We start from the raw sequence: 16,317 nt of genomic DNA on the forward strand, positions 1-16,317 counted from the left end.
ACGTATAAGAATAATAAAACGTATGTATGTATATAAAAATAAAGTATGAATTGAATTTATGGTTAAAAATCTGCATGATAAATTAAATGAAAATTACAGAGAAATCAACGATAATAGAAAGGTTGTGCAGATGCTGTAAATCGATAAAAAAAATTATTCCTTGTGCTGTGAATTTCGCTCGAGGTTTTCTCTTTTTATGGGAATATTTATGATTATACAGATTCTCAAATATGTACTCAAAACAGAAATGCAATTCTTAAGCAGATTCTCATATTTTGCAGATTTTCATGCAACGGTATAAAAAATATGAATTAAGAAACAAAAATAAAATGCTAACAGATACAATCTTCTCTGCTCACTGTTCCTCAATGTATCAAAATTTGTATGTATTAAAATTGATACAATTTTCTTAAATTTTTGAAGAATACAAAAAAATTGTTACTCTAATCAATTTATATTCGTTTCAAAATGTGAAACATTCCCAAAAAAAATTTTTTTAAATCATTTTTGGTTCTAATAATTTTTGTAAAATTACAAAAAATATTAAATTAAAATCATTGTTAAATGTTAAATAAGCTAAGCCAACCACTTTCTATCCTTTAGTTTATTGGATTATGTGTGAAAATGTCGTTTCGACGTTTCATAATAGTGTTCATAAAAGTAGTAACCACCTTCAAATATAATCTAATCTTCTGTAAACAATCAATCCTTTTTGAAAGAAGCCAAATATAATTTATGAATCCAATTGAATGTTGATTCATTACTCCTTCGTTTTTCTTTCGATATCTCAGCAAGTGCGAACATTATTTTTAATTTCCATAAAATATGAAAGAATTTTTCAATAAACGAATTTATTTAATCTTAATAACAGAGAATTCAACATGAAACAGAAACTTAACATTTAGGAACAAAATCAAAATATTAAAGAAAAATTATTTACAGAGAGAGAAAAAACCAAAATGAGATTAAATGGAAATGACAGAAATAATATTAACATCTCTCTTCATAATATGGAAATCTTAACCAGGTATACTCACACTTAATTTGTATTTTTTTTTATTATATTTGGTAAATAATTCTTTTAAAAAAATATTTTTGGCTGCAAAATAATCAATGCAATTCAAATCTATGGTCTCTGCATTCTTTTTGCCCATACAATTTTTTAAATTATTTTCAACGAGTACTCATTTCAACTTCCGTTCGTTTCTATTCCTATAAGAATAAATTGATATTGATTGAATACGATGATAAAATTCATCGTAAAGAAAAATAAATACGAATTATCCAGGTAAACTGTAATTGTAGTTGTATTCTGAACAGAAAATGTTAAACAGAAAAAATCATTTTATAAATTAAGTAATTTTATGTTTTATCAGTCATAAAGTGACACCAACAAACACATAACAGAAAAAGGAGACCCAAGTATGTACTACATAAAATTTTCGTTCTTGAATTTTTTGGTGTTATTCGATTATTTCCGAAAATATTGAATTTTTTGTATAACCCGAAATAATGCACTTTGTAATAATAAAAATTTTTATTACCATTCATACCTGTAATCTCTTTGAATTTAAGCACTTGATCGAGTTAAAATTTTCTAATTCAACAAAACAAAAATTTTAAATGAAACTAAAATATAAAAAATCAAAGAAACATTAATTTCGTTATTCTAAATCTAAAATAACACCAATAATGATTTCTTTATTTTCTTTCGATTTGCCGCAAAATGTTAACCAAGATTATGATTCATGTATTAATTGTATACTTCTGCTCAAGGAAACGGAAACAATGAAATCAAACAAAAAGAGAGCAACATAATTTTGCAGATACTCAAATTCTATTTCCATCGCTTCGAATTTAACAATAAGCAGACAGAAGAGCACAAAATACTAAGAACATATCTTACACTTACACACACTACACAGAAAATTAATTATCAATCACCTCACCATTCAGCTATTTCAATATTCTCAAGAGAAACTGTTCATGCGCTCTATTTTAATGAAAGACAAAACTTATTCATGTTCATACATAATTGACATACTTTTTACGTAGAGATAAATTTTATCTTAAGTAAGAATATAGAAATAGTAGTAAAAATAATTTTAAAATTATGAATAAAAATATTTATAACATAGGCAAAGAAAATAATATTTAACATTATAAAGTTTTTTTGTAGCTAGTTTTTACGTGAAATGTACGAGTTCACATAACATTAATGTAAACAAAAACCTTAATTTATTTTATTATTTATTTCTGTTACTGAGCAACAAGTTGAAATTTAAGTTGGAATAATCATAGAACCTATATGTAGTTAGGAATGGAATAATTTTATGAGAATTTTTAATATGAAAAATACGGTATGAGAAAAAGAGAGAGGACCTATATAGAAACTTCAATGAACGAAAATATCGCATTTCATTAAAACAAAATTCTTTTAAATATAGCAAATATTTTTTCAATAATAAAAGTTTGTTATGTATGTTTATACATACTCGTAATAGGAAAATTAATTTTAAATTTAAACAATTTCCTGTAAAAATGAATTTATTTTTATAGTTCAACGCTCTTGTCGACAAGACACAAAACACAAAAAAGCGAAGACACAAAACAATATAAATCGGTTGGGAAAATGGACTCAAGAATAGAATTAAAATTAAAAACCAAATTTAACCTCTATGCAAATGTATAACATACAAATTTATGGAATTCAAATTAAAATAACTAAAATTAATAACATAAAAAATGTAAACCTAAATAATTTGTAAGGGTAAGTACTTCTTTACTTATAAATAAAAAAAAATTATAAAATTTTATTGTTTGCCATAAAGTCTAGACATTTTTAACATTAAGCAAAAAAGCAAAAGCCAAACAAAATGATTGAATTTTTAATTAAGAATATTTTTTCAGAAAAGCATAAAATATACACTCAGTTCTGTGTTTGTACAGTTTAACTAAATCAACAAATTACATTAACAGAAATGAGATATAACAATACTCGAATTAACAAAGAGGGAATAAAAGAAACTCAAATAATAACATTACAGAGTAAAGAAATTTCTCATTATTAACATTTTCATATTCAGCAATTCTGTAATTACATAAATGTTATGTTAAATAGAATTAACCGGTAAGAGAATGCAGAAACAGATTACTAACATTTTTTTAGTTACTGTTGTACATAAAATTATGGAAATTTTGGATCTCCTATACTTAGTCCTAACAGATGTGGCAAAATAACAGTAACAGAGTTCATCCAGTTCATTCATTGAGTAATGATTTACATAACATTCAACATTGCAAAGCTCACGACCTTTTTCTAACATAAAGCCATTTTCATACAAAAAAATTATCAAAAGTTGTTTTGCCTTGATCACTTTCCCATTCTCTCATCTTTTGTTCTTTCTTCTCATTAAAATTAGAAAACGGAATTGTTGTTGCAATTGGTTCTAATTTATTATTTATAATAATGTCTTTATATCTAACAAGTCCCAATGCTCAGAGAGAAACTTGAAAGCACACCTTATTTTATATGGCCTTTTTTAAATCGAAGTGGCTATTTTTTGAGAAGAAATATTAAAATAAATTCACACTTATTATAAAGCAGGTAAAATTTAGAACATATATTTGAAAAATCAAAAAAATATATTAATATTTTCATTGATAATTATTTTAAAATTTAAAAAAAAGCGGAAAAACAACAAACACAACCTTCGCCTTCAACGTTTTATTTGTTACTGAAAGCATTTCATTATTTTTAAGTGAACAGCTTTTTTTTCTCATAGGGTAAGTTAACGCAAGATATGGGAAGTACCTGTGGTGTCAAGTTGAAAATATAATTAATGAAAGATAATTCTTAAATATTGATATAAATACATAGTAAAGAAAAAATTTGAAGAGGGAATTAGAAAATAATATCTAAAATACAATCAAATATTATTTGTTAAATACAAATTTTATATAAACTTCAAAATTTTACCTCTATTTTTATTTGAAAAAATATTAAAAACTTACTATCATTTATATCAATTACCTAAGAAAAAAAAATATTTAAAATGTTTGGAAAAAACAATCATATATTTTTATGACCGGATTTGAATATTTTTCTATTTTTGAAATAAATGGTATTTTACCAAATGACTCGAAAATTCCGACTGTAAAATAACAGGTATTTTAAAATTTTGTTCAGGTATTTTAAAATTCTTTCCGTTTAGAATTAAGATAGGTCATACATACACATGCAGGGACATTTTATAAATAGATTGTTTACCTGCTAATAAAATATGAAAAAAGAGCACAGCAAAATTTTTGAAGCACTCATATAACATGTTTGAAATAGTTTTAAAATAATTATTTAAAAAAAAATTTATTGGAAGTAGGTACATACATATTTATTTTTAATAATTTAAAAACTAACTGAAATTATTTGAAACAATTTTATAAGTAACGTATGAATAATCGAAATGAGATAATTCAAATTGTTGAAATGTGTCAACCTATATTACTTTTAATAACATTTTTGTTATCCGACACTACTCAACTTACCTTATTGGGAAATACAAAATGTGCATAAAAAATCATACATCCTTCCTCATTAACATTTAAAACCATACTGAAATATGAATTTGAAATTTTTTTTCATTTTTTCTTTCCTCCTACCTTTCTTTCTTTTTCGTGCAATAGAATTTAAATGGGAAGCTTTTCAAAAAATGTGTATAATATCCTGAGATTTTTTAAAATATTAATCTCTTTTTTACGTAAAAAAAAAGAAAAAAATAATAAAAAATATGACACGATCAGTGGCATTTAAAGAAAAAACCAACAACGAGGCCAAAAATTCGTAACATTTCGTAAAAAAAATTGAGTATTGGGACTTGTTAGATATAAAGACATTATATGATTTTTTATGCACATTTTGTATTTCCCAATAAGGTAAGTTGAGTAGTGTCGGATAACAAAAATGTTATTAAAAGTAATATAGGTTGACACATTTCAACAATTTGAATTATCTCATTTCGATTATTCATACGTTACTTATAAAATTGTTTCAAATAATTTCAGTTAGTTTTTAAATTATTAAAAATAAATATGTATGTACCTACTTCCAATAAATTTTTTTTTAAATAATTATTTTAAAACTATTTCAAACATGTTATATGAGTGCTTCAAAAATTTTGCTGTGCTCTTTTTTCATATTTTATTAGCAGGTAAACAATCTATTTATAAAATGTCCCTGCATGTGTATGTATGACCTATCTTAATTCTAAACGGAAAGAATTTTAAAATACCTGAACAAAATTTTAAAATACCTGTTATTTTACAGTCGGAATTTTCGAGTCATTTGGTAAAATACCATTTATTTCAAAAATAGAAAAATATTCAAATCCGGTCATAAAAATATATGATTGTTTTTTCCAAACATTTTAAATATTTTTTTTTCTTAGGTAATTGATATAAATGATAGTAAGTTTTTAATATTTTTTCAAATAAAAATAGAGGTAAAATTTTGAAGTTTATATAAAATTTGTATTTAACAAATAATATTTGATTGTATTTTAGATATTATTTTCTAATTCCCTCTTCAAATTTTTTCTTTACTATGTATTTATATCAATATTTAAGAATTATCTTTCATTAATTATATTTTCAACTTGACACCACAGGTACTTCCCATATCTTGCGTTAACTTACCCTATGAGAAAAAAAAGCTGTTCACTTAAAAATAATGAAATGCTTTCAGTAACAAATAAAACGTTGAAGGCGAAGGTTGTGTTTGTTGTTTTTCCGCTTTTTTTTAAATTTTAAAATAATTATCAATGAAAATATTAATATATTTTTTTGATTTTTCAAATATATGTTCTAAATTTTACCTGCTTTATAATAAGTGTGAATTTATTTTAATATTTCTTCTCAAAAAATAGCCACTTCGATTTAAAAAAGGCCATATAAAATAAGGTGTGCTTTCAAGTTTCTCTCTGAGCATTGGGACTTGTTAGATATAAAGACATTATTATAAATAATAAATTAGAACCAATTGCAACAACAATTCCGTTTTCTAATTTTAATGAGAAGAAAGAACAAAAGATGAGAGAATGGGAAAGTGATCAAGGCAAAACAACTTTTGATAATTTTTTTGTATGAAAATGGCTTTATGTTAGAAAAAGGTCGTGAGCTTTGCAATGTTGAATGTTATGTAAATCATTACTCAATGAATGAACTGGATGAACTCTGTTACTGTTATTTTGCCACATCTGTTAGGACTAAGTATAGGAGATCCGAAATTTTGAAATGTTAACTTTTTTTATTTTGAATAACAGTGAAAACTGTACAATTTATGTACAATCTGTAATTTATTAAATTTTAAATTGAGTATACTTTGGCTTCAAGATTTTCTAACATTATTTAATTTTAGTAATTGTATTTAGTTTTAAAATAATATATTTGAATATTATTCCCTGTTGTTTTTTTAGCAAACTTTCATAAAAAAACTTCAGAAATCAAATACATTTTCAGAAATTTAAAGAAACATACACTTTTTATTCAGCATTTTCATTAATCCAGTATAATATTATGAGTACATAAGTACATGAATAGATTTAAATATTATTGGAGAAAACACAGGATTAAAAAAAATAAAAATATACGGATGGGACGGATATAAGAAATGGTTTTTTTTATGATAGAAAATGATAATACAGTGCAAGTTCATGAGGACAGTATAGTAGTGCAAGCAAATCCTTTTTACAATTACACATCCCTATATGCAAAATAATTGGTGAAACGAGTATTTCGGATGTCATTTTATTGCTCCTGACGTATGACACAATTTTTATAACGTTTAAAACTGCGTCCAATTCAAGCAATATTTTCCAACTGCTCCAGAATAATTAAAACATTATGTACACTTCAATTAAACGACGAAGTTTTTTGAGTCCAAAAATTCTTATTAGAAATCTCGTTTTCTGAATTAGAATCCTCTCTTCTTCTTTCAATTGGATTTTTAATTTTAATAATTACATCTCCCATTTTGCTTATGTGAAAATTTTGAAAAAATCGACTCAAACCTTTCAATTTATTAAACAGAACGATTAGAACTTTATATTTCATATTGTCATATAGATAATATAAATTTCTTAAAAATCGGATGGCGAAAAATGTGAAAATTTTCTGCTCATAATAAATTAAATTAATTATACTCATAAAATACTTGCTCTCCTGTTTCTCTCAACCGGTCACCAAATAGTAGTAGTAGCAAGAGACGGGGGCCCTTAAACAAACACTCACAACTCCCATGCAATCTGATCCCAAAGACCATCAGCCCGAACCAACCAATCTCCCTGGCGAACCTCAAAAGTCTCGGTCCTTCGGGCCATCATAAAAGAAAGCTTTAAGGACACCCTTTCTCTTCCATATCAAAAACGGACTGCAGCAAAGAACATGTTTCACACCATCCACCTCCGCCATATCATGTTATCCAAGGCATATATCCGGTTGATTTGAAGAGCAAATAAGGAGCGCATAATAAAATCCGTCTATATAAATAAAATTTAAGTTAGCAAAAAAATAATTTTTAAAACGCATAAGAACAAATATAATAAAATGAATAAATCGCGACTTTGAACAAAAAAATCTTAACTTTTCTCTTAATAATAATTTACTTTAAAAATAATACTACGGATTAAAGTTTCTTAATCCCTTTTTAAGAAGAACTTGTATAAAAATCCTTACTTTACTTTTGTCTGTTTTTTTTTTTATTTTGCCTTTTCCAATCGAATTCTTTTTTTTTCTTTTATTTAAGTTTTTCTAATGCTTTACTTATTCTTAACTACTACTTGTATATATACAACACATATACATATATACATATCTGTATATATACGTTTTTAAAAGAAAATAATAAGAAATGGGGCAAGCAATAAAAAAAAAAAATTATAAGAAAAAAGAAACAAGCAAAAACCAATAAAAATGGAATAACGTAAAAAAGTTGATAGCAGACAGAGAATTAAAAACAAAAATAACAAAAAAAAGAGAAAAGGAGGCGAGGAGGATTCAATTGTCCTGTTAATATATTGTTAAAGAGGATGTTTTGTTACTGTGACAAAAGGTTATATTGATATTTACGTTCTATTAAATAGAGAATAACATGAAAAGGATTAACAGCCCAATAATAAGTTGTATTTGCATTGATATACATAAATATATACTCACAATATCTTAATACATATATACAAATACATAATGTATATATAATATATTTGCAATAATATACACAAAATTTAGTTTTAAGATACATTATTCATTTGTAATTGTATAGGTATTTATTTATATATGTACATGCATATACATACATATATACACAAAATACGAAAAGCATTTTATTTAGCAATTGATTACAGAAAGTATGTATATACGAAACGTATATACAAAATATGTTTTAGGTTAAGAGTTAATTGATTGTTCAATAAAATAGAATTCCGATTATATTGCTCTTTATAGCTATACAAATGTATATATATTCATATACATGTGCATACATTGAAATATATAGGTATATAGATTTATTTTCCAGTATATATATATATATATATGTATGTTCTGAATTATAAGCAATTAAATGATACTAATAGAAAAGGTTGGAACTGTTAATATTATTGTAAGAGGAATGACAAAACTAACAAAATAAATTCATATATTTGTATATAAATAATATTATTATATATAACAGTCATCTCCTAATATATGGATTATGCTTAAATGTTCTGAAAAACAGAACAAATTTTTATCCTTTCATCGTTTTTCATTTTATTCCATCAACATTTCTGTACTCTAAATCATAGGTAACTCTTAATTGAAATTTTTAACATTATAAATGATTTAATTTCGATTAGACGTTCTAATTCAATTAATATACTTCTTGAAGTACTCTAAAATAAACGTAGACTTGAGTTGTATATTCAAATAATCCATCTCTACAATTAACAGTAATTATAATTATAACAAATAAAAATAATATAAAGCATATTTAATAAAATTAAAGCATTAATTTTTTTTCGTTCTATTTCATCAGTCCTACACTTAAACAGGATTCTTATCAATACTCTTCCGGTTAAATTGCTTTAAAATTTTCAAAAAAAAAAAATCAGGCGACGAATTTATCCGGGTATGACTGTGTATACATACATTATGTTCGCTAAGGATAATTTAATTGACTACATAATTATTATATGCATAACATCGAATACAATATAGAAATGAATATACACCTATGTACATAGCATATTAACAATATTTAAGTATATGTTTGACAATATAATAAAATGGATTATAAAATTAATATATATGAAAAATTTATGTGTGTATATGAATGTTAATTTAAGTGCTTTTATTACTAATAATAATATGCTTAAATTATATACCAATTATTTATTTGTACAAATTAATATTATATAATTTTATTATTTTACTATATTATAATGTCATATTTGTATATGTTAGTAATATAACAGTTTATATTATTTATTTCTATGAAATTTTATGATTAATATTATTGAAATAAAATATTTATATAACAGTATAATATACTGTATATATACTGTATACAGAGTATATATTATAAAAATCATTACAATTATAATGTAGAAGATTTAATAAACAGCATAATGTGCACATATATATATATATATATGAATTTCGAAATGCAAATATTTAATTTATTTACACATATTTTATATTTATTATTATAATGCATTTTAATAATTAACTATTTTGTTAAACATAATTATACAAATCGTTTTCTACACTTAAAATCCTTAAGTATGATGCTCTTTATTATTATACGAGTACATACGTGAATATTATATATATATATATATATTATACGTATATATACGTGAAATTGGTTTATTAAAATATCAAATAATTCAATTACTGTTATTATAAATTGCAATTATTATTTAGTATTTTAGAATTTTAGTATTTTATTGAAAAAAATGCTTTATTAATTATATGGTATGTGTTTATAATTTCAATTAAATTTGATAATTTGATATACATATACATACATATGAAGCGAAGTATACATAGAATGTTATACTTATAAGGTGAAATCATAAGTATAAATAGAGTAAATAATGTAGTTTGAATAAAATAAGGAAATTGTAAATTAAATAGAGGAAATCTGTAAAGAATATTTAGATATTTAAATTTGATTAGCTTTTTTTTTTTTTAAATATTTTCGCGTTTTTTAAATTACATCAAATATTTTATCGCCACTGAATTTTCAAATAAAGAAAGGGAGCACATTTTACGTCATCAAATTAGTTAAGAACCAAAGAAAGAAGTGAGACCAGATAAATTTCTACTTAGATTTGGTCAGCAGAGATGGACTTCAGTTTCTTCCTCCTTTTCTTCACGGGAGGCCGATCCTGCATTCACTTTCGTCAATCAGACAATTTCTCGTTAAGACCCCTTATAATTTATAGCGTAAATACTCTCTTCCAAGAGATACTAACAAATTATTTTTATATAAACAAATTTTATAATTAAAATATATAAATAAATTTTAAATAAACAAATTATTTTTATATACATACATATTTATAATTAATTAAAAAGCAAGGGATGCTTATTTGACCACTTTTATTATACAAAGATTTTATAATACTCAAAAATTGCAATTCAACTTTCATTTTATTTAAATTTAATTTATTTACATAAAATTTTTAAATCAAATTTTTTGCCTTTTTATTATCCTTTCAATTAATTCAATTGATAACAAATAATTTAATAATTTATTTAGAATTATATGAGCACCTTCTATACAACAATGTACAGCAATAAATATTGTAAAACAAAAAAAAAATTTAATTTAATTAAAATTTTAATAAAATTTGAAAACAATTTTGAAAAAAAGGAAACCCTCTTTTACTTGAATTGAAACTCCTTAATTTCATGTAAACTAATTAAATTTCATTTTCTACATATAAGTATTGTGCTCATTCCCTTCTTTTGTATGTGCTACTTCTATTTTGCATTATTATTATATTATTCGTTTATTCCTCTAGAATTTAATATCCTGATACCAGACAATATATAGAATAAATCAAAATATAATCAATGATTTTCTCATTAAATTGTACGTATAATTTTTTTGTTTTTGTTCATTTTTACATCTTTTTCATTTTATTTTTCTAAAATTTTATATACGCACTTGCATACATGGTGTATGTGTAGAGTATTATAATTGTATACGCAAAACCAATCATACCAATAACCAAATCCTTATTTGACCTGCTTATCTAATTTTCCATATTAAAAATGGACGGAAATTCATGATATCTTATAATGTTATTTGTATCATTTTACATTATTATTTTGAATGCTATGTCATTTTATGATCATGTATTATAATTATAAATGTATGTACGTAAACATATTTGTATGAATGCATGTGTATATGCAGGGATAATGTTATTATACGCACAATACATTTTAATTCTCTGTTTTACCATTTCAATCACATATTTCAATTATTTTCACGTATAAATTGTTAAATTACGAAAACAAAACCAACATAAATATACAATAAAAATTGTTTTATACATCTGATACACCAGATGCGCTACTGCTGTATCATTTAAAAATTTTAGTATTTAATGTAAAATTGTATATTGGAAATTGTATGCTAAGAGAAAGTTTTCTGAGTTTTCCCATTTTGGTATTCGAAAAATTCAATTCTAATTCAAATATAAATTGCAGCCCATTCAATATTTCTATGGTACCCATCCAAAGGTGTAATGCATTCTGAAATTTCGAGTTACAGAAGCGTTTTTTTTATAACTAAATCTGTAGTCAATGAAAAATCGGTCTTAAAATAATTCAATATTATAATTATGGTAGTCCGATACTTCTTACGCATTTAACACGCTAAAGTACATCTATCTTTAATTTTTGTTCTATTCTTCAAAAAATGTTAGATAACTACATATGTAGCCGGACGGGTTACAAATTATTTATAGGGATGAGAAAGAAATAAGTCTCTCCCAAAAGGATTTCATGGGTCTCTTTATTGTTAGGCGTGTACGGATAAAACATTAAAAAATTCTGTGAAAAAGTAGAAGAGGTCTTCTGGAGATGAGTGAAGCGTTTTTGACAAGAAAAACCAAAACAATCATTTATTAAGCTTGTCTACGCGGCAGAAAAGTTGCAAGTAATTTTTCCCTTAGGTCTGATACCGCAATATGCCAATTTAATTGCAGAATTTGCATTGTTATTTTGTAAAACAATTTTAAATTGGTTGATTTTGGCAAAAAATTTTTATAATTACTTTTCTATGCCAAAACAAATTGCACTACATTTTAATTTTAGTACATACTTATTACATTATAATCAAAAATTTTAACAATATACAAAATTATTTTAACAAAATAGTCATCTAAAATGCATTGGTATAATATTATGAAACTGTTCAGTTGATTAAAATTCGTTTTTAGTTGATTACAATGTTAATGATCTCGTTGGACACTTTGTAACAACAGGGATAATAAAGGCAAATGACAATTTACAAAATTGTCAACTTATTTTTTTCTTTCTTTATGAACAAACTTTGACTATGGAGGACTATACAGGTAGTATGTATATAAGAGTAGGTAAAACAATACTCAATTACTGTTGTATTTAATTATATAATATACTTTGTATAGAATAATATTCACTTAAATTAAAATTACAAAGTGAATACTTTTTATAACTATGGAACAGACAGCTATATGGATACCAACTTAAATAAAGTTGGGTCAAACCAATGGTTTGTATTGTAGCACTTTTCCCTTCAACAAGTGAAAATACTGCTTTTAAAAACAATCTATGTAAATCCACCACACTATTAAAATTATTTTCATTCATAAACGAAACTATTTCTAGGATTGCATATATTTAGGATGAACGATTTATGCAGTCTTTGAAATAGATAAAAATAATTATAAATAGGGGTTAACATAATGCTCGATTTTAAGGGTTAATTGTGTGAGTTAAGAAAAATAATTATATTTTTTAATGTCATGGAATTTACCGTTAGCTTTTTGCGTTTATAGAAATTTGAAAAAGCTTGCGGTTTCGGAAATATAAGGTGTCAAAAATTCAAATTTTACGAATTTCAAGAGGCGATAACTTGAGAGGGGGTGGAGATGGAAAAAAATTTTCTTCTAACAAAATGAACTATTTGTTAATGTCTAAAAGCCCCTAAAATTTCAAGCTTCTGCAGGCTAGGGTATAGGAGAAAAACGACATCAAAAATTTGGAAAAAAAGGACTTTAGATAACGGTAAATTTGAACGGCCATTTTGTTTTTCTAAAGTTAACCTTTAGTATACCCCGCTAGGGGAAGCAAGTCGCTGCCTTTCTGCGTTTGCAAAATTTCAAAAATGCTTATGGTTTCATTGCAACAAATAGTTAAAATGGGCCATTTTTGTGGCTTTGGGGGTGTATAACTTCTCGAGGGGGGGAGATAGGTAAAAATTTTGTTCTACGAAAATAAGTTTCTAGTAAAGATCTATGCACGTATTAAATTTCAGCTTTCTATCTTAAAGAATGTAGAAGTTTTGTAAACAGACACACGGACGGACGGACGGACGGACGGACGGACGGACGGACGGACGGACGGACGGACGGACGGACGGACGGACAGAGTGAAACTAATAAGCACTTTTTTTCAAAAAATTTTTTGGAAAAGTGCTAAAAAAGGAAAGAAAAACAATATTTTTTAACACCCGGAATTCTTTAACGCTTTTAACATTAAATGTCCCATGTATCTACAAGCATAGGTACGCACAATGTATCCATATATAAATAATGGTGTTCTACCATTCAACCATATTAGGTATAAGTATATAAGTAATGTTAAAATAATAAAATTGCGTAAATAAATGCTTTTGCAATTAGCAAGCCAGATATCAAAATAATAAACACAAATAAAATTGCAAGAGAAAAATAAAAAAAAATATTTGCAATTCGCAGATTTTGTTCTTCTCAGATTCTATTTTTGTTTTTATGGTTTAAATTAACAATGATATTGTTTACTTGTGTCTGCAGCAAAGGTATCAATTCCTACCAAAGGTAAAATATTTGGTAGATAAAAATTGGAAGCGAATTAGTGATAGTATTTACGATGTTTTTTAAGAAATTAATAATTTTTTTTGTACAATGTGTAACTATATGAGAAATTCCACAACTATAGGTCTAAAGTGAGGTATATTCCCTTTATTACAATAACCATAGAATAAAAAGTATATGAATTTTAATTATTTGTTGATTATACCATTTATTTTGCCCTAAGAGAGTGATAGAAGCCGTACATATTACGATAGCACCGCCATTCTGTTTAATTCAAAAGTAATTCAATTTTAATACCTAAAATATATTTAATATATTTTATTACAGTTTCAGCTATTATTCCTTATTTTTTGAAGGCGATTTGTTTTAGAAAAACTAATACTTCTTGCGATGTCATAGCCTTTGATATAACAGTAAACTTGTGTACCCGAAAATGACGCTTATGAATGAAAAATTAGATTTGGTCTATTTTTACACAAAAAAATAAAATTTCATTTAAAATATTACTTAGTTTAATTAAATATTATAGTGTATTACTTAAAAATATTGCAACTCATAACCAACATTTGGATTCGACTCGAAATTGCTTTATAATTTTAAAATATTTGACCATAGGCTCGATCAGTCGATAGATACCAAATCCGATTCCATTCGCTCCCATAAAAGCTACTTTTTCCCGAAAAAAACACTATTGAGCTCATTTGAATAAGCATTTTTTGCCCAGCTATAGGCTATATAAAGACCTTTATATGAAATCTTGAAAATAAAATGCGATTACAAAATTAAAATATGATTTGCCGCCGCTCAGACGAAAAAAATTATTTTAAAATTGATCACCTAACTCAAAATACTCATAATATATGTATGTATGCATGTATCTATCTCTTTGTCGCGCATTATATTATAAAACTGTTCAGTAATAAATATTAAAAATTAAAAGTGTCATTTTTGAAAATTAGATTAAAAAACAACCATATGGATTAACAAAATAAAATTTCAAAATAAGAAACAAGTGTCAGACTTCATAGCCGTAAATACTTGTAAGGCATCACAATCGTATTTAATGTCGCAATAGTCAAGAACTTTTATTTCGAAAACAAAAATTAAAAATATTCAATTGTTTCTAATTTCTATTGTTATTACTCGTATTTTGTGTCCTGTTATTCTTTTTTATTGTTATTATTGTTTTTTATTTTTATTTTTATTATTATTGTTATTATTATTATTATTTTTACTATTATTATTCACCCCATATGCAACAACCTGACTATATTTTATATAATAAAAAAAAAATATCAACCGATATCAAAAAAAAGGAGAGGTTTCAATTTCTTTTCGTACATATACGCATACAAACAAACATAAAAGGACTAAAAATGCAAAAAGAAATGAAAAAAATAAACAAAGGAAAAAAATTATTCTTTACGCGCCCTCTCTATAATCGAAATATAAGTTTTCATTTCATTATCTATGTATGTGAATGTGTGTATATAATTTTGAATAATATATAATTTATCAGAAATTCAGTTGGAATACACACATACATAATATAAGTAATATAAAAACGAATTTTTGATTAGAATTGTGATTCTGAATAAAATTTTCATTCATAGGGGAATGTAAGAGATCTAAGTAAAAATTTTAATATTGTTGTTTATGGTGATATTTTTGCGGGATAAAAACACTTATTGATTTACAACACATATGCATATAAAGTGTGCTGTTTTAAAATAGAATATTCAAATAATTTTCGGAATCTTTAATAGCAAAATTTTTAAGATTTTATAATTGCAATTTGAAATCGTATGCAATTTAACAAAAATGAGAAATAGAAAACAACAAATAAGTTTAAGTGTACTTAGTCATACATTTTAATATTCATTTCAAAACACCCAAAATCTTTTTTATTTTGCCTAAATCAAGGGCTCAAAAGCAAAGTGGCCTCACTCTCAAAATTTTGCTTTTTTGTCTAAACTTAAACTTCATTTTAAGTGTCCTAACGCAAAATAATTGAAAGCTGGAATTAGGCAGCTTTGCTTCTGAGCCCCTCGTATGGGATAAAATTCGGCAAATAAAAACAATATCTGTTATGCTTTGACAAATATTTGCGGCTCTTATTTATGCTATTCATAAATAAGAGCCGCAAATATTTGTATATATATACATAATTTTCTCAATACTCTCTAAAAACCCTCTGAACCTTAAATTT

This window comes from Condylostylus longicornis, unplaced genomic scaffold (assembly GCF_029603195.1).
Source record: "Condylostylus longicornis isolate FDR11 unplaced genomic scaffold, ASM2960319v2 ptg000080l, whole genome shotgun sequence".
NCBI classification, from domain to species: Eukaryota; Metazoa; Arthropoda; class Insecta; order Diptera; family Dolichopodidae; genus Condylostylus; species Condylostylus longicornis.